The following is a 19,419-nucleotide window of genomic DNA, read 5'->3' on the forward strand; positions in this document are numbered from 1 at the left end:
GGCCGCTGATGGACTCTCAGGTCCAGTCAACCATCGCGACATGCATTTCCTGTCAGTCCAACGACAAATCTGCTGTGACTCATCCAGCACCCCTGCAGCCAGTGCAGTTTCCTGAGGGCCCGTGGAAAAAACTGGGTCTGGACATAGTCGGACCATTTGAAACAGCCACCCCTGCTTGTAGATATGTAATAACTCTCACAGACTATCATTCCAAGTGGCCTGAGCTTGCATTTGCCAACAGTGCAACCACAGAGGACGTTATCAAGTTTCTGAGTACTGTCTTCAGTCGTCATGGCAACCCAAAGTGCATTGTCACGGACAATGGTACTCAGTTCACTTCAGCCATCTTTGCTGCATTTTTGATGGAACGAGACATAAAACACATCCGTACATCTGTGTACTATCCTGCATCTAATGGCGCTGTTGAAAGATTTCACCGTGCACTGAAAGGTTGCATCCAGACAGCAATTCAGCAATCACAACCCTGGAACAGAGCTGTCACAGAGTGGCTGCAGGTGTACAGGGCAACCCCTCACGCTACTACAGGCGTGTCACCATATGAACTGCTGTATGGGAGAAAGATGCGAACCAAACTCAACATCCTGCCTTTGCATGGTGAGGGCAAATGTGATCTTGCTGTTGTCCGTGAGAAAGTGAAAAAGAAACAGGACAAAATGAAACGATATACGGATCGTAAACGCGGTGCTCGCAATCCTCTCTTTGGTGTGGGAGGGAGAGTGAGGATAAGGCTTCCTCGTGCAACCCCAAAAGGTCATCCGAGATTCTCTGCTCCTGTAAAAGTAGAGAAGAGAGTGGGATCCAACACTTTCCTGCTCAGTGATGGAAAAAAGTGGAATGCTGTCCACTTGGCATACTCACCTGTATTGAATGACTGTGCCAGTAACACACTACAACAAACACACAACACTACACACAGTGCTGTAAAAGTATCACGTATGAAGCGTAAGCCTGTTTGGCACAAAGATTATATGATGAACTAAACAGGACTGTATTACAGCTGAGTTGCATAAAGTGTAGCTCCGAGTGAAAGAAAAACTGTTCTGAATAAGTTCAGCTCTTATTGGTTTACAAAAGTGGTTGAGGTAACAGAAAAGAAGCTTGTTGAAAATGTTCAAATATCATCTGTTTTGCTGACAGTTCATGTATTCATGTTATGAGTTAACATCAAGGCAACATGTCACTGTTGATTGATACACATCAAATATACAGTATGGACTGTTACTGAATAGTTGCCTAGGTTTTCATAACTATATTCAAGTACATGTTTCCTTATGGTTGAGTTAAGAGGAATGTTTTACAAAGAGGGGAAATGTTGTGTCTTGTAATGTAATTCCTTATGCTGCCTCTAGAGACGCTGGGTAGTAGGCGGGAGGAAGAGTTAGTATAGGGGAGAAGAAGAGAGTTGTTTAGAATATGACCATGTGAAGTTGCGGGTCTGACTGAAAATAAAATATAAGAGAACTACGAAGCTACATGGTGTCGGTGCTTACTACCAGCAGATCTAACAGAAAGCATCTCTGATCACTTTGATCCCATGAGAGAGAGAGAGACACTCCAGACGCTACACGCTGTACAAATGCTTCCAGTGTGAATACTCTTGCGCGTCTGCAGCTGCAGTCACGGTGTAGTTACGCTGACGTGACGCTCACGCACTGCTCACGCTTGCAGTGTGAAACGGCCGTAAGCCGGGAACAAATGAAGAGGTGGATAAAACCAAAGTGGTCTGTAAGCATTGCCACACCGTTCTAAAACTTTAGAGGTGGTAATAAAGCACCTGTTTGTTACAGTTGTGGTTTGTATTCAACACATGTACAATATTGTACGGTTTGTTCTGCTAAATAAACCATGACAGGAAACATGCTGGGGTCAATTTGTTCTTAAACATTGGTAATACTGCACACATTATTTAAAAATATACTCAGGCACTTCATTACTTGTGTATTTACTTATTATTGAATCGATATTGAAGCTAATAAATCAATATCGAATCGAATCGAAGCCTCAAGAATCGAAATCGAATCGAATGGTCAAATTCCTAACAATACCCAGCCCTACTATTAAACATTGCATACATTTTAAAATCTTGCTTATTACTTACAAAGCACTAAATGGTTTAGCTCCCCAGTACTTGAGCGAGCTCTTAACACATTATACTCCATCACGTCTACTACGGTCTCAAAATTCTAGCCAGTTGATAATACAGAGAATATCTACATCAACCGCAGGCGGTCGATCCTTTTCCTATTTAGCACCTAAACTCTGGAACAGTCTTCCTAACATTGTACGGGAAGCAGACACACTCTGTCAGTTTAAATCTAGACTAAAAACACATCTCTTTACTATGACATACACATAAAACACCTTTTTAATTAAACGATTGTTAGGCTGCATTAACTAGGTCAGCCGGGAACACTTCCCATAACGCCTGATGTACTCTTTACATCATCAGAAGAATGGTATCTACGCTAATGATAGTCTCTCTGTTTTATCCCGAGGTCTACTGCAGTCAGCCGGATCCAGGCCGTATCCAGATCAGATGGTGGACCTGCGCCCAGACATGACCAACACATGACCCTGAAGTGTCTGCAGAGACCGTGTCAATTAGACTCCCCTGAAATTGCCTCATCAACACGGCATCTTCAAAAAACCCGTCTCCGGCGTGATGACTCCGATTGTTCGAATATTACAATTTAATAATTGTTAAATCGATGTCATCCTCAATAAACCCTTCTCCGGCGTGCTGCCTCTGATCTTTCTAATATTGCACTTTAATAATTGCTCATCAATACGGCATCCTCAATAAACCCAGACTGAGCCTGGTTTCTCCCAAGGGTAATTTTTCTCCATTAGGTCAACTGATGGGGTTTTGGTTTCCTTGCCACTGTTGCCTCTGACTTGGCTTGCTCAGTTGGGGACACTACATTTTTCAACTAAATATCCAAATAAATCTAATTATTAAACTAAATTAACCATATAAACTAAAATTACTGATCTAATTACTGATCTAAAGCCCACACTGTCACTGTATGATAATTGAAATGAACTGATGACATCACCGTTTTTCTCCGGAATGGCTATACGGCTGAATAAAATTCTGTTGCATTTTGTTTAACACTGTGAAGCTGCTTTGAAACAATCTGCATTGTTAAAAGCGCTATATAAATAAAGTTGACTTGACTTGACTTGTGCAAACATACTCTGCCCAGTTGTATATAGCGCATTCAGCCGCCTTCAGGCAGTCGGAACAGCTCTTTGTTTGCTTCGGTGGCCACACTAAAGGTAGTTCGGTCACGAAGCAGAGATTGTCACGATGGATAGTAGACACTATCTCGTTGGCTTACCAGTGTAAGGGCCTCAACTGCCCTATAGGTATCAGAGCTCACTCTACAGGAGGCATGGCCTCGCCGTGGGCCTGGTCTAGTGGCATACCACTAGAAGATATCTGTGTGGCGGCAGGCTGGGCCTCAACGTCCACTTTTATCAGATTTTATCATTTGGAGGTTCCTGCTTTACAAGCTGGTATTCTTTCCATATAATATACTGTGAAAAAGCCTATGTACTCACAAGCATACGCGTTCACGTCATATACTATAAAGCCCGACTCCATCTGGCTATATATATATATATATCATACCTAGACGGTTCGGTATGTACCTCGGTTTTGAAGTCACGGTTCGGTACGGGTTCGGTACAGCAGTTTTAAAAAATTGCTTTTTATTAATTTTTTTATTAAACAGTGGTTTACTGAAAAAATTGTGTCTGACCTTAAATTAATTCAATTATAACTAAACGTTTCTTAAGGATAATGCTGTAAACTATATAGGGAGCCCTTACTTGCACATTATTACTATAATATTAAAGGTTAACAACAGAGCCCAAACTATGAGCCTAGATTCAGCTGATATTCATGTTTAGATATAATAATCAACACTCAAATAACACATTGTGTGCAAATATGTAAACTTCACATAAGGCAGTTTTTGCATTAACTCCTAAATCGAATTATAAAATTAGTTTTTTGAACGTTGTTGAAATATAATCATTTATACACAGTGGCTGTCATTTTCATGACAGATTTATCTAAACATACATTAAATAATCAAGACATCACTAAGAGGTTAAGTAGAATTAATATATATATATATATATATATATATATATATATATATATATATATATATATATATATATATATATATATATATATATATATGCTAATATTGTGCATATATTTAGTAAAAGAGTTGATTTCTCTAGTGAATTAACAGCTCCACAGTTGTTAGAGGTGTCCACACACTGAATGACTTCTGAGGTAAATGATGCTGCGTGACATTGTTTACAAGCTGTTTGACGTCTTTCCGCGGTTGAAACACTGATTGAGCGATTCCACGACATATGATACGTTTCAGTAAGTGTTAATGTATCCTCAACATACCTTAAGATATTAATTCATGTTTATTCTTCTGGAAGAGATGATCGCATTCACGCACGCGCGCGCCTATACAGTGATCAATTGTCACATTAAAGAGCGTTAAATGGCATTTATCGTTTGAATTTTGTGATGAAATGGACTGAATAGGGAACGTTGTTTCAAAGCAAATGCAGAAGTCAAGTCCCGTCTCTTCACCTGCACAAAACGCCACCATGCAGGTTTTTCTAATTTTTTTTTTTTAGGAAACCTTTGGACCTCTATGTCCTGACAGGCTGGACACAATAATTGACCATGACAATGATAAATTGAAATAGAAAAACTACAGAAAATACAGACTCATACTGAATACCAACCTGTCAGTCACCTGGGTTTGTTGTATGTGACATCACCGTGGTGCCATTTTTGAGGTATCGCTACTGACTGACTCGCAGGGGCGCCGCCAGCAATTTTGGGCCCTATGAAAGAATATGAGGTTGGGCCCCCCCAACACACCCATTCTGCACCAAACATACAAGCCAAGCTAGCTATCCAAAATCTAATGCTGACCTATTACTCGAGCTTGCTCATTATGCTCAGCGCTGCTCACTCATCCCAGAATGCACATTGTGACATGTTGGTTAAAAAATATGTGAAATAAGTAGGGGTGTCCCCGACTAAAGTTTTTTATATAATAGTAGTTGTTCATTTAAGCCATTAGTTGACTAGTAAGTACTTTTACAACTTAATTTAATTACACAAATATGAGAGAATTCTAAACCTGAGCGTTTACGTAATATATTAATATACTACCTTAATGAGTAGGCTACCTATATAATAGACTATTATTATCCCCACTCAAGCACACACATTAAGCTTGCCACAAAGAACCGGCAAAAGTATTGATTATGAATGTGTCAAAAATAGCAAGGAGACATTTTAATTGTTTATAATAAACTCAAGTTTTCTGTGTCAATGTCGGCTGACGGTGCTGACTCGCCATCTCCACAGTAGTGGACGCCAAGAGAGAAATTCACATTTTATTACATAATCAGAGAGTAGCCTATTTCTTTTCATTTGAATTGTTTAGTTTAAAAGTAGACATTTCAAGCGACATATTTCTCATGTCTGTGAGACACGCTCCAACGCTTTTTACAATGCAGATTGTTTCAAAGCAGCTTCACAAAGTTTAACAGGAAAATAATACAACAGAATTTTATTTGGCCATACAGCCGCTACCGAGAAAAAGGTGATGTCATCAGCTCATTTCAATTATCATACAGTGACAATGTGGGCATTAGATCAGAAATTAGATCAGTAATTTAGTTTATATGGTTAATTTAGTTTACTTATTAGATTTATTTGAATATTTAGTTGAAAATTTTGTGTCCCCAACTGAGCAAGCCAAGCCAAATCACAATACTCTGTCATTTTTATCCATACAAATAAGTGCAAGATGTAATTATAAACTATAAACTGTCTACTTTTATTAGTGTACACTCACAATAACAACAAAGTAGTAGTGGGAAGTTCGGATCATTTTACTGACTCGGATCTTTGAGTCTCGTTCAGCAAAATGAACTAATCTTTTTTCGAGTCATTTCGTTCATTTCAGAAAAATATAATTAAAATGACATGTTAAATAGCCCAACCCATCTAGTACTTATGAAAATGTTGATTACATTTGTAAAACTAAAAAAAAATAAACTATAGGGTACTGCAACCAAAGCCAAATGATAAGAAACTGAAACGTTTAATTAATTGATTAGTTGTTGGGTCAGGCAATTGCAGTCTAACTCTGTTAGTTCACCTCACCTCCTGATTTGAGACATTCTTTCTTTTGCAACTTCATATTTATCACGTTTGTTCTTCGCCTCTTGTGTCTTCGAACTCCTCGAGACGTTAGTTGTCGCTTGTCGACTCGTCTGTGTCTGACTCTGATCTGGGGCTGGGCCGGGCCATGTGACACAGGTCCGGGAACAGAATGATTAGTTCATCTTTCGAGTCTCGAGTCTCGAGTTCGGGTTTGAGTCTTTCGTTCTTCCTGTCAGTCCCATAGAGTCTATGCTGTCAGTAGCGGAAACAGAAAAGATTCATTCTTTCGAGTTCGGGTTTGAGTCTTTCGTTCTTCCTGTCAGTCCCATAGAGTCTATGCTGTCAGTAGCGGAAACAGAAAAGATTAGTTCTTACGAGTCTTTCGGGTTTGACGTTTGAGTCATTCGTTCTTTTGCCACGTGACTTGTCACTGTATTGAACACTAGTTCACAACCTTTTTACTAACAAGCACGTAGTTATTTTTTATCTTTATTTTTTTTATATATAATTCTCAGTTAATATCAGACATAAACAAATATGGGAAATATATTGACTATTCAAGTCTAACATCACAAATTCAAGTCAATTAGACTATTATATATACTATAAAATGACATGAAATTGCATGTATAGGCAAAAACAATGGGATTTATTTTTAATTCACCAATCAATTTTTAGGTTTCAGGATTTTTTTTAATACAAACTTTGTTTAAAGATGATTCTGAACTATGTTATGAAAAATATAACGGAATGCATTGATATACCATTTTACTTTATGCAATATGTGGGTAAAATGGCCATCCTGGGATTTTCTCATCCAATACAATATATCTATACACTGCATCTAATTTGCATATTAATGTGTTCTTGGCACAACATGTAATGAAAATAGAAGTGTAATAATGGGAGGAATAATTGGCAACATTTTCATAATAATATCTAATATTTCATAGGAATATTGATATGTAATTTCTTTCCCTATTCACCTGATATGTCTCCAAAATGCCTGATAAACATGATTTAAGTCCTGGCGTCCACTACAGTGAACATGTATGAAATTATTGTAACAGAAAGTCATATTTTGATTAGAAACCCCATAACATTTTACTGAGATGTTGATTTATAACAAACAATTTGAAAATTAATCAGATTTAAATTATAATTTCATGAGGAGCTGTCGCCGGTGTTATGCAATATTTTTAACTCCTGCATGCAATATAATATTTTTCCAAAACAATGGAAGGAGGCCATAGTCAAGGCTGTTCCCAAAAAAGCAAAGCCCAGTTTTCCAGCAGATTACCGCCAGATTTCATTACTCAGCTGTGTTGGAAAAGTGTATGAAGGAATACTCAGAGATGCCATTCTGGATGATACACTTGCCAATATTGAACCATCGCAACACGGCTTTATGGCAAACAGATCTACTGACACTGCTCTGATTCAAATTGCAACACTGGCATGAAGCACTCAATAGCAACCCTAAATTGGATATTCATGCTGTCTTTATTGATTTTACTCAAGCTTTTGACACTATTGATCACTGTAAATTGCTTCCTGTTTTAGCTGACTTGAATATCAGACGACCCCTCTGGCTCACTGTAAGAAGCTATCTGAGTAACAGAGAGCAAAAGGTGAAGTGGGGCACCTGTGTGTCTAACTCTTGCTTAATTCCAGCTGGTGTTCCTCAGGGGGGACTTCTATCCCCCCTGCTTTTTGTCATCTGCGTAAACAGCTTGGATTCTTGTCTGCCTCCTTCAGTAATTCCTGTGAAATATGCCGATGATCTAACAATCACTGAGCTTCTAATGGGATCTCTTCCTTGGCTTACCCAGAAGGCCTTGGATTCAGTGTCGGAATGGGGACAGGAATTTACATTGGCAATGAATGGCACTAAAGACAGTGGACATGATCATCAGTGGTAGGAGGGAGGAAAACATTCCCTGTCCTTCTTCTCCTGTTATTTCAGGACATGTACTTAGAAGAGTTTCCACCTTTAAACTGCTTGGAGTTCATATCTCTTCTGATCTGTCATGGGACGCTCACATTAAGTACATGATAATGAAAGTACGTCCTAGAATCTATTATCTTTGTGTTGCTAAAAAAGCGGGTCTCCCTTGTGATGTTCTAACACAAATATATTTAACTTTTATACAGCCAGTTCTGGAGTACGCTAGCACGGTGGTCTACCTAAAGGTCTCTCTGATGAGTTAGAGAGGGTGCAAAATCGTTGCTGCCGGATAATAGGTATCCCGACTTTAACACTCCCATCACTGAGTGAGAGACGTGATGAAGCCACATTACGTACTTTTACTAAATCAATTAAGGACAGCTCATCACCACTGCATTGCTTCCTGTCTGTGGCTCCAACACCTACTTATTTATTGCGGCAGCGCAGGAATTTTGTCATGCCCAGGAGTAAAACAAAAAGACATGAACTTTCTTTTATCCCACGTGCTCTTAAACTGCTTTACAAATAACTTTTATGTGTTTGATTGTATGAAGTCTTTTTCTGCGTATTTGTGTTGTATTACCTCACAGAAGTTAATGATAATATTATGTCAGAATTATTTGATTTTATGCTTTTTAGCTTGTTTTAAACCAGGTATATAATGGTTGTTTCGGAGTATTTGTTATGTTTGACACATTTCAGGGTTTTGTACTGCAATATCCTGCCTTGTCAAACCTTAAATAAACCTAAACACAAAATATCATATTTCCATAAGAGTGCTAAACATTAATGTCAACCGTTTTTAAAGACCAAGTGAAACCTCCAAACATTTGGTATCTCTGCAAAGCCCTGAATGTGCTCTTTACAGCACATCCAGACTGTGACATGTGACATGTATGATGTCAGAGAAATTCACTAAAATATAATGTCCACTACAGTGGACAAAAGTCTATTCCTGGGTCCCAGGAGGATATATATTAAAACGAACATGCATGGATTTTTAGCCACTATTATTTAAAACTGTCATCCGTCTGCCAATTATATTTTTATAACAATAATATCTTAGTCTAAAGTCTATATTTGCCGCCTATTTTTCGATAGAAATGAAAGAGCAATAGAAAGACAGCGATAGATTCTACATTTGTGATGCACACCCGGATTCTTTTTGCATGTCTTTTATATGTTTGTTAGAGGTTGAATTCAAATAAAATATTACCATACTGCGCAAACTACTTCTGAATATGATGTCTGCTTTATAAATATTATAACAAATTATTGAAATATATGGTTCAGATCACTCAAACCACAAGGAAATGGGTGCATTCTTATACCAATGGAACTTGGATGTTATCTAGTGGAAAAGTTTGGTACTGTGCACAAACAAAATCTTACTGAAAGCTAATTTTGAGTAAATCAAATAGAATGGGGAACTTGTTCAGGTTTGTGGCTTAGATTTGCAGTTTTAAAGTCTGACATGTTTTGTATAATATATTTTAAAATAGAAATATTTAATAATATAATAAAAAAAATAATACTTTTACATTTTCATAAACATAAAGGTCAATAACTTTTTACTTACAATAATCTGCAAAGTTTCAGGGTTATCTTATGTTTCATTAGGCTCGTTTGACTTCATGCAGTGCTGTGCAGACCGATCGGCAGTTGACTTGAAGCAGTGCATGCCGGTTAGAAATTTTGGCCGACTTGCACTTAATTCATAGTATAGGCCTATGTTGAACTTTATTCTTTTACAAACAGACTCTGTATTAAGCAGAAGGCCTACATAAAGTATTGAATGAAAATGTCTCTGAAACAACATTTATTTCACTTAATCTGTGGTAAAGTGTGCAAACACAAGCGCGAGCGTCACTACGGGAAGCAGACAGTGTCGGACACTAGGTGTTTCTCAATGTCAAGGATCCTTCCTCTGTAGGACTAGTCCTTCCAAGTCACTTCCTTCAGAGGCTAGGTGAGGCTCCTCTTTAGCATTCGGAGAACAAGTAAATGGAACAGGCTTGCAAGTGCACGTCAGCCTCATTACGTCAGTGAAAAGGTCCGTTAGCCATCAATAACGTCATTTGTATAATCAATACGGTTGTGATTTGTACTGGCATTTAAAAGTTAAACTTTACTTATATTTACTACGGTTATAACAAATGTTTGGTAACGTAAATACTTACACTTGAAAGCATATTGCCCCGTTAACACTCTGACTCCGCCAACGTCCGATATTTTGTATTTTTTGAACAAGATAGCAAGCTGCGCGCATAGGATTGCGGGTGATTTGAGAACGCCAAGTGCGCAAAGTCTACTCGTATGCATCCTTTCCTGTATATGGCATATTTTTCGAACGAAGGACTCAGACCTTGGTTGAAATTCCGAGGATCCTCGACATTGGAACAGCCCTTCGACGGACGTCGATGACGTAGCATCCTCGGAATTCTGGCTTCCAAGGATCCTTCCTTGACATTGAGAAACGCCTACTGTCTGCTTCCCGTAGTGACGCTCGCGCTTGTGTCTTCATGTTTCAATTGTCAGCAACTCTCGTCGATCGAGCCTGATGTTGCACCCATCTAAAGTGTTTTAGTTGACGGTCGTTTTATTCGATTATGAGATTTCAATGACAGTTTAGTTCTGTTACGAGATTTCATTGATCTCTTAACAGAGAAAGAATAGGAACGCAACGTTCTTTTGTTTGTTTTCATAAAAAGAGCCCCTTCCCACACAATGTTTTATTATTTTTATACTCATAATATTTTCAAATGTAACTAAGAGGGGACATTTGAGGGTCTGAAGCAGGTCATTATCCGTCTTACGAGATTATGCAACAAGATTTAAAGGGAATGATTTGAAAGGTTTAATATTTTCTATATCACATGAGGAAAAAGAGCACATATGAAAGTTTATATTGCAATTTTTTAAATATGATATGAAGTTCTGTGAAAGCCAAAGAATAAGAGGATCAACGAGCACATCAGTGCTTAGCAGCTGGGTTGACTCTACTGGTGGTTTAAAAACCCACTGTCAGCCCCAACACCAGGTAGGCACTCTAGGCAGGACCAGAGCACACCTGGCAACGATGGAGCAGCCCAGATAGCGCTCCAGACCACCGGAAGCACCGGAATCTGGCATCATGGGACGATTATATAATCAACTACTTATGATACAAGTCACTGATATACTGTCTATTGAAATAATGATTCACTGAAAATTTGTATCTACTGTAGTGAGTAGGCAACACTGATGTAATGAGAGGATATCCCCTGGCAGATGTTTTAGACAGGGAGGTGAGGTCTTTTACTCCACCCTAGCAAAGAAAGGGGGAAAGGTTTGGCCTCATACTCCAATCAAAGTGTGTCCGCATGAGGAAGGTATGTTGAAACGATAGGATGGATGGCTGGATATTGGCCATAGGTAGGATAAGGAACAGAGAAGACTGGACTTGAGTGGACATACTTTGGTGAGAGGGCATAGGTGTGGGACTATAATAAGTCCCAAAGAGTGGATGTGTTGGAGAATTACACTGATTATATGATTACACTGATTATATGATATAAACAAGATTATGTATCAATAAGATTATGACTAGGCCTTCTGCCTTCTGTAATGAAAGGGTGTTGGAAGAACATGGCAAACTACTGGGATATTACATAATTTGGTGTATGGGCACGGAAGTGAGGCCTAGATGACCAGTGGAGCATTAAGAGAATGGTACCTCACATGTAAAGAGCTCTGGGGTTTTTCCACAATAAATCTTGAAAGATGCAGAGCTTTGCATTTAAGTGTTGCGAAATCATAAGATGGTATTGTGTAATCGCAAGGTGGAGTTAGAAGAGAAAGGAGGGCTGGAAGGGTGCCCATTGGATGAAGGGAGATAAATATATGGAGAATAATGGATAAATGATGGAGTTTTACTATGGAAAAATTAGATGTTCAGCTGGCATCTCACTTTGTTGTTCATGCAATAAAGTTTTTTATCTCTGAGACCTGGAACTTCGACTCTGAGAGATTGAATTCGACTTCTTCCAAATTTCTTCAAAGAGAACATGCTGCAGTGCATGCTGGGCCAGCATAGCAAAAACTCATCCATGGCTCCCAGCATGCATTGTGGCATGAAGCATTTTTTGATTGTCACCATTGTTGAGATTCATATGCTGATTCTTGATGTCTGTGTGAGTCTGAAGTACATCGTATTTATAAACTTTGTGCACAAAGTATTTGTAAAATATATAATATCCAATTGTTGCAATGCTGGATCTCGTGCTGTAGAATCAGTTATAATATATTGAACCAAACTAATATATCATCCACTTCATCATATATTAGACTATGAATTATCTATCTATCTATCTATCTATCTATCTATCTATCTATCTATCTATCTATCTATCTATCTATCTATCTATCTATCTATCTATCTATCTATCTATCTATCTATCTATCTATGATTTTTTTTGTTCCAGATACCAAATATTTTGACAATCAAATACACACATACTTCTGGTGATGGAAGGACTTTTTATTATTATTGATATATTAAAATTTTTTTTTTTTTTTTTTTTTTACAAAACATTCCCCCCTCAGTTTACTAAACCACTCAATGTGTTGGTTGAACTTTTGTTGTAAATCATTGGTTCAGAGTTTTAAAAGTTTTTAGGTGTTATAATGAGACATTTATGTAATTAAAAAGCAGTGGCATGCACAGACCTCCGCTGGAGCAGGGGCGTGTTTTGAGTGTGCATGCCACTGTTAAAAAGAGTAATAATAGTTAAATTCATTCCCTTACGAAAATTAACCATGGTTTTATTGTAGTAAAAATGTAGTAACCATGTTTTTTTGGCTTTGATTGATTCAATTGATTGCTATTTATATAACCACAGTTTTGCCACAAATACCATGGTTAAACTATGGTTAGAGTTGCAAAACCATGGTTAATTTGTGGTTACCATTTCAACTAATAACCATGGTTTTTTGGTTTTATTTGTAGTAAAACCCTGGTTCTTTTTCGTAAGGGTTGACATCTCATAACAGAACAAAACCAACCATCATTGAAATCTCATAACCGAACAAAACTGACCGTCATTAAATTCTAGTAACGAAACAAAACATACTCGGTTACTCACGTAACCTCGGTTCCCTGAGAGAGGGAACGAGTAATGCGTTATGGGAAAACTCCTTTTCTCGAGAATATGAAGCAAAAACTTTATTCTATAAAGTGTCTATGTAAAACGCAGTGCGGCTGCACAGCAGATAGAACAGCGCGAGCTGCGCGCTGATTGGCTGTGCTGCGGCAACTGCAGGAACCTATGGCGAGGCGGCTGAGAGAGCGAACCAATAGGGGTCGCTAGAAAATCCCGCCGAACAAGGTCGCTAGAATTAGCATATTGAGGCTATAAAAGACCATGTTCTGCCATAGGAATTCAGGTTTAAAATCGACTGAAGCGATACCCTGAGAAGCACAAGCACGGCGCGTTACGCAATACTCGTTCCCTCTCTCAGGGAACCGAGGTTACGTGAGTAACTGAGTATGTTCCCTTTCGAGAGGTCTCTCGTATTGCGTTATGGGAACCCAATTTAAAACGCTGTGCGTGCTTAACCTACCCAAATTGTGGCCTGAGGAGACCCTGAGGCACATAAGGTGGGTAACAGTGAGTCCCAGGGAGGCCAACAAAGTGGGCCTCCTATAAGGGCATAATGAATATATAGGCCGGATAGAATCGGGCCATATGATTATAGAAACTATGACCGGACATAGTCGGGTTTTATAATTATGTAGTATAACACATGCTAGTGAACACAGTTTATATGTGTAACAGGAAGACCGGAAGAAATCGGGTCTTAGTTAATAAGAACAGGCAATACCTATTAAATAGAGAGAATCCCAGCTTGTAGAGCGGTTTGCGAGGCGGGTTCAGCCTCCTGGCCCATTTAAGAAAGCGTACAATAAGCTCGCTTTTCCCCAGGGATTGTCCCGCGACCTGAGCATGATAAGCTGCTATGGCTGTAACGTATACTTTAAGCGTGGAGGGGGAACGACCCGCGTCCATTAGCTCTTGAAGGAAGGCGAGCACTTCTGCCACCTCGCACAAGTGTGCATCGAGGTTTCGTGCTGTACACCAGTTCGAGAATGCAGACCATTTCAGTGCATAGAGCCGCCTGGTTGCGGGGGCTCTAGCTTCAGAACTAGTATTCAGGACTCTTTCAGAGAGGTTCCCGGGTATCCGTTGATGGGCCATAAGTGGAGGGCCCACAGTTTGGGACAAGGATGCCAGATTTTCCCTCTAGCCTGCGTGAGAAGGTCTTTCCTCAGCGGAATTGGCCATGGGGCTGTGTCTGACATGTGAGTCAGTTCGGAGACCCATATTTGGTTTTTCCACAACAGGGCTATTAATAGGATTCGGTTTTCCTGATCTTTTTTATGGCCTGTGGGAACATCGCGATCGGAGGAAAAGCATGCAGAGGGTGTCTGGGCCAGACATGGGCCAGCGCATCCCTGTGTCAGGAGAAATTATCGGGCAGTGAGCATTGTCTTATGAGGCGAAAAGATCCATTTTCGCTTGCCGAAGGTGCTCTAAATCAGCTGAATTGTCTGCGGGTGAAGGGACCATTCCCCCAAGGGAATGCCGCTTCTGGATAACATATCCAGACCCTGATTCAGGATACCTGGCACGTGAGCCGCTCTCAGGGAACTCAGGTAGTGCCCTGCCCATAAAAGGAGGTGTTTCGCCATGGAATGTAGAGAGCCTGATTTCAGACCGTCCTGGCGATTTATATAGGATACCACTGACATGTCCATTCGGACCAGGACGTGGTGACCCTTTATGTACCGAAGGAAAGCTCTCAGCGATAGGATGACCACTATCATCTCTAGACAGATTATGTGCAGCCTTTTCTCTGAATTTGCCCATTGGCCAGAGACTGGCTTGCCCTCGTGTAGGGTGCCCCAACCTAGGTTGGACGCATCTGTCGAGACCACTTTCTATTTCGTAACTGTACCCATAATCACACCTGTCTGATACCAGGTGATCGCCTTCCAAGGAGCCAGAGCTTGACACAGCTGTGGTTCACTTTGATGCGAAACTGGCCTGATCGCCATGCGCGAGCCGGAACGCAGGAATTCAACCAGCGTTAAAGGGGGGGCGCATGTGTAATAGAACCAGTTTGAGTACTGCCGAGGCCATAAGACCTAGCATCCTCTGAAAACGTTTGAGAGGAATGTACGCACCAGCTTTGAATGACGCCGCCGTGTTCTGAATAGAGAGGGCGTGCTGTGACATAAGCCGCGCCCTCATCTATATTGAGTCTATGGCCATACCCAGAAAATATATATTCCGGGTGGGAGACATTGAACTCTTGGCGATATTGATCCTGAGACCCAAACATTCTAGATGGTTGAGGAACCAGGACTTGTGTATCGTCAACTGTGCCTCTGATTGGGCTATGACAAGCCAATCGTCGAGGTAGTTGAGTATCCGCATGCCTTTCAGCCTCAGTGGGGCTAAGGCTACATCCATGCACTTCGTAAAAGTGCGAGGCGCCAGGGATAACCCGAATGGCAGGACTGTGTATTGGTAAGCCTGACCCTCAAAGGCGAATCTCAAGAATGGCCCGTGACGGAGTGCTATCTGAATGTGAAAGTAGGCATCTTTCAGGTCTGTGAAAAACCAATCCCCCGGGCGAATGTGCGCGAGGATTTGTTTCACTGTCAGCATCTTGAACGAGCGCGTCATAAGTGCCCTGAGATCTAGGATGGGCCTGAGGCCACCATCCAATTTTTCGGGACGAGGAAGTAGCGACTGTAAAAGCCTGACTCACTTTGTGCCGGGTGCACGGTTTCCACCGCTCCCTTTTTCAACAGTTTCGACACCTCGGCGCAGAGCACGTTACTCACGCTGCTTTTCACTGAGGTTTTGACCACGGCGCGAAAGCGCGGGGGTCTGCGAGCAAACTGTAGTGAGTAACCTCGTTTTATTATGTTCAACACCCAATTTGATATACCAGGAATGGCCTGCCAGGCCTGGGCTCGTGAAGCCAAGGGTTGAATTAGATTCGGGGGCGGGCCGCTTAGTAATAGGGACCCGGTAACCCGGTTGCTTTGTGCTGTAACACTGTGAGTTTGTAACACAGTGGAGATTGTTTGGAGGCTCAGATTTTGCAGTGGACGCGCGCCTCACATTCAGTGCGAGTGCGCCGTGTGAAAAGTGCTTGGTTGCAGGGGTGCAGACTGTAAAGTGGGCACATTTCCTACATAGACAAAGCTCTTTTTGTGATTCATTGTATTGTGCAGTGGCGAAGAGTGAGGAGAGCTCCGTCTGCCCGCGGCGCTTCTCAGCGCGGCGGGAGACAGTGAGAGAAGAGGAGAGCTTCGGCTCGAGTTCGCTCGTATACTCTAGCATTCTCTGTCCGCGGCGCTATTCCGCGCGGCGGAATGAGGGAAGAGGAAGAGTGAGGAGAGCTCCGTCTGCCCGCGGCGCTTCTCAGCGCGGCGGGACACTGAGAGAAGAGGACAGCTTCGGCTCGAGTTCGCTCGTATACTCTAGCATTCTCTGTCCGCGGCGCTTCTTCCGCACGGCGGAACGAGAGAAGAGGAAGAGTGAAGCTGGTCCTGAAAGGAACGAGTAAAGCCTTGTATGCTCTGAGACCAGGCGGGAATTAAATCTGAATTCCTATGGCAGAACATGGTCTTTTATAGCCTCAATATGCTAATTCTAACGACCTTGTTCGGCGGGATTTTCTAGCGACCCCTATTGGTTCGCTCTCTCAGCCGCCTCACCATAGGTTCCTGCAGTTGCCGCAGCACAGCCAATCAGCGCGCAGCTCGCGCTGTTCTATCTGCTGTGCAGCCGTACTGCATTTTACATAGACACTTTATAGAATAAGGTTTTTGCTTCATATTCTCGAGAAATTTAGTTCCCATAACGCAATACGAGAGACCTCTCGAAAGGGAACCAACTGTCACTGAAATCTCATAACGGAACATAATCAACCATCATTGAGATCTTGTTTGTTTATCAGCGAGGACCATAGATCGTCGCTTCAGTCGATTTAACCTGACGTTTTTGACAGTTACAGCGTGTTTTATATGCCCCTTTCACGGGCTTTGTGCCCATTGGTTCGCTCAGATTACGCTGTTTTGCCATTGGTTCATGCAGTTCCCACTGGCCAGCCAATAGCGTGCGAGATGTCTCAACACTGTTTTGACTGGGCAATAGCACTGCGTGATTTTACAATTACTTCAGTATATTCGAGAGTAGGAGAACCTACCCATATAGCGTCTTCGACGCAGTACTCCTTCCCTTATCTCAGGGAACCGAGGTTACGTTAAGTAACCGAGTACGTTTTCCCATAATGAAATACGAGAGACCTCTCGAAAGGGAACCAACTGTCACTGAAATCTCATAACGGAACATAAATCAACCGTCATTGAGATCTTGTTTGTAGGATTGACATCTAGTGGTAAAAATAGGTACTGCAGTCCAAATTCTAAATATTGGAGATAGTTGTTGAGACTTAGACCCAGAAACGGCGTTCCTTATGTCATGACTTAACAAGTGGATAAAATAATGTATGTGTTCTAATTATGCAACTGGAGTAGGAAAAGTGTACATTATCTAATAATTATATCTTAAGGCTTGAATAAAACAGTATGCCATACCAAAAACAATATATAAGACAGTAATAATCATACACACAATGTCCAGGTGTTCGCATGTTCATTCATAAAGGTTTCCTATGAGTTAATGAAAGAAGTCTTTTTTTTTATAGAAAGTATGCGTGTCCCTAAGTCTTACAATGGACTGATTCAAGTCCAGATGAAAGCTCTGCATTCTTTCTGGTCGTAAACCAGTCTTATCAGATGGTAACCAGAGGCCTGGCTCTGCCTGTTAGTTGCAGTTTCGGCGGATGGTTCTGTTATGGGAAAAATGTAATCATAGCCATAAGATTAAACATTGTGCATGAAATGTTGATTTGCATATATTCATACAGAATTGTACTAGGTAAAGGGACATGTTCCACACGTAGTGCATGAAAAACATGTTTGTGAGGAGATATGAAGACATAGAAGGCCCAATCTTAGGGATCAGACTTAAAATGAACAGCAAACTTGGGTAAGTGCTTCTGATTCTAGCAATGTGTGGAAATTTACAGGAGGGCTTAGGGTGACCTTGTTTGGAACCAACTATAAGAGCTGCACTTTTGTTATGACATGCAGGCAATGCTCTGCAGACATTTAGGATGGCTGTACGACTGTTGACTCTTCTTTTGCAAAAGAATAAACCATTTTATTAAATTATTAAGATTTGTCTCTTATTCAAAGTTGATTGGAAAATTGCAGCAACAGATCACAGAACTCTAAAGTACATACTCCGCAAGAACAAAGACATTTGTTCGTTTTCTCAAGGTGGCAAGAACAAAGTTCGTTCTGAGCAGGACATTCCATACTTCACGAGAAAAGCAGGTGCTGAACATTTCTGCTTCTCCGCGTTATCCACGCCCACTTTAAATTTCTGACCAATCACACAATAGTTCTTGGACACCCACAAGAAAAAATTCTGCTTAGATGATGTGTTGAGAACAAGCTGTGAGAACTCCCAAACCAGGGCTGTGAGAACAAAATTACATCATTTTGTTCTCGCAGCCCTGGGAGCGAGAACCTTTTTCTCTGTTCTTGGGAAGTACGTAATGGATGGTCACACAGTTTGTTGGATTGGATTGGAGTGGGTTTGATTATTCAATATAATAAATTATTGTGACTCTGATTGGTTCAGACAATATTGTGCCACGTTTTGTTATCTATCATGCGCCGTGCACTTTTGTGATGATGCAAGATGAATGCAAACACACCAGAGTTCGATCTCGCTCGGACTTAGCAAGAAACGTGCTCAGTGTGAAAGCCCCCTTAGCAGGGGCGATTCTAGGATTTTCATTTTAGGGGGGCTCAGCCCCCAGTGAGGGTATGAAACAAAAATGGTAACACTTAAGTTTAGGGTCCAATTCTCACTATTAACTAGTAGCTTATTAGTATGCATATTAGGATATTGGATATTATTACTTATAAAGCAATTACTACATATGTGCATTTTAAGATGTTCTGAACGCCAAAAAATGAGATAACAATAGCTTGAAAACCATGTCAGTGGGCAGATATGACTTATAAAGTTTTTCCATTTTCGTCAGTGAAGACAGTAAACATATGTTTAACTAATATTTATATGTTTTATTAAAC

This window comes from Gobio gobio, assembly GCF_949357685.1.
Source record: "Gobio gobio genome assembly, chromosome: 9".
NCBI lineage: Eukaryota > Metazoa > Chordata > Actinopteri > Cypriniformes > Gobionidae > Gobio > Gobio gobio.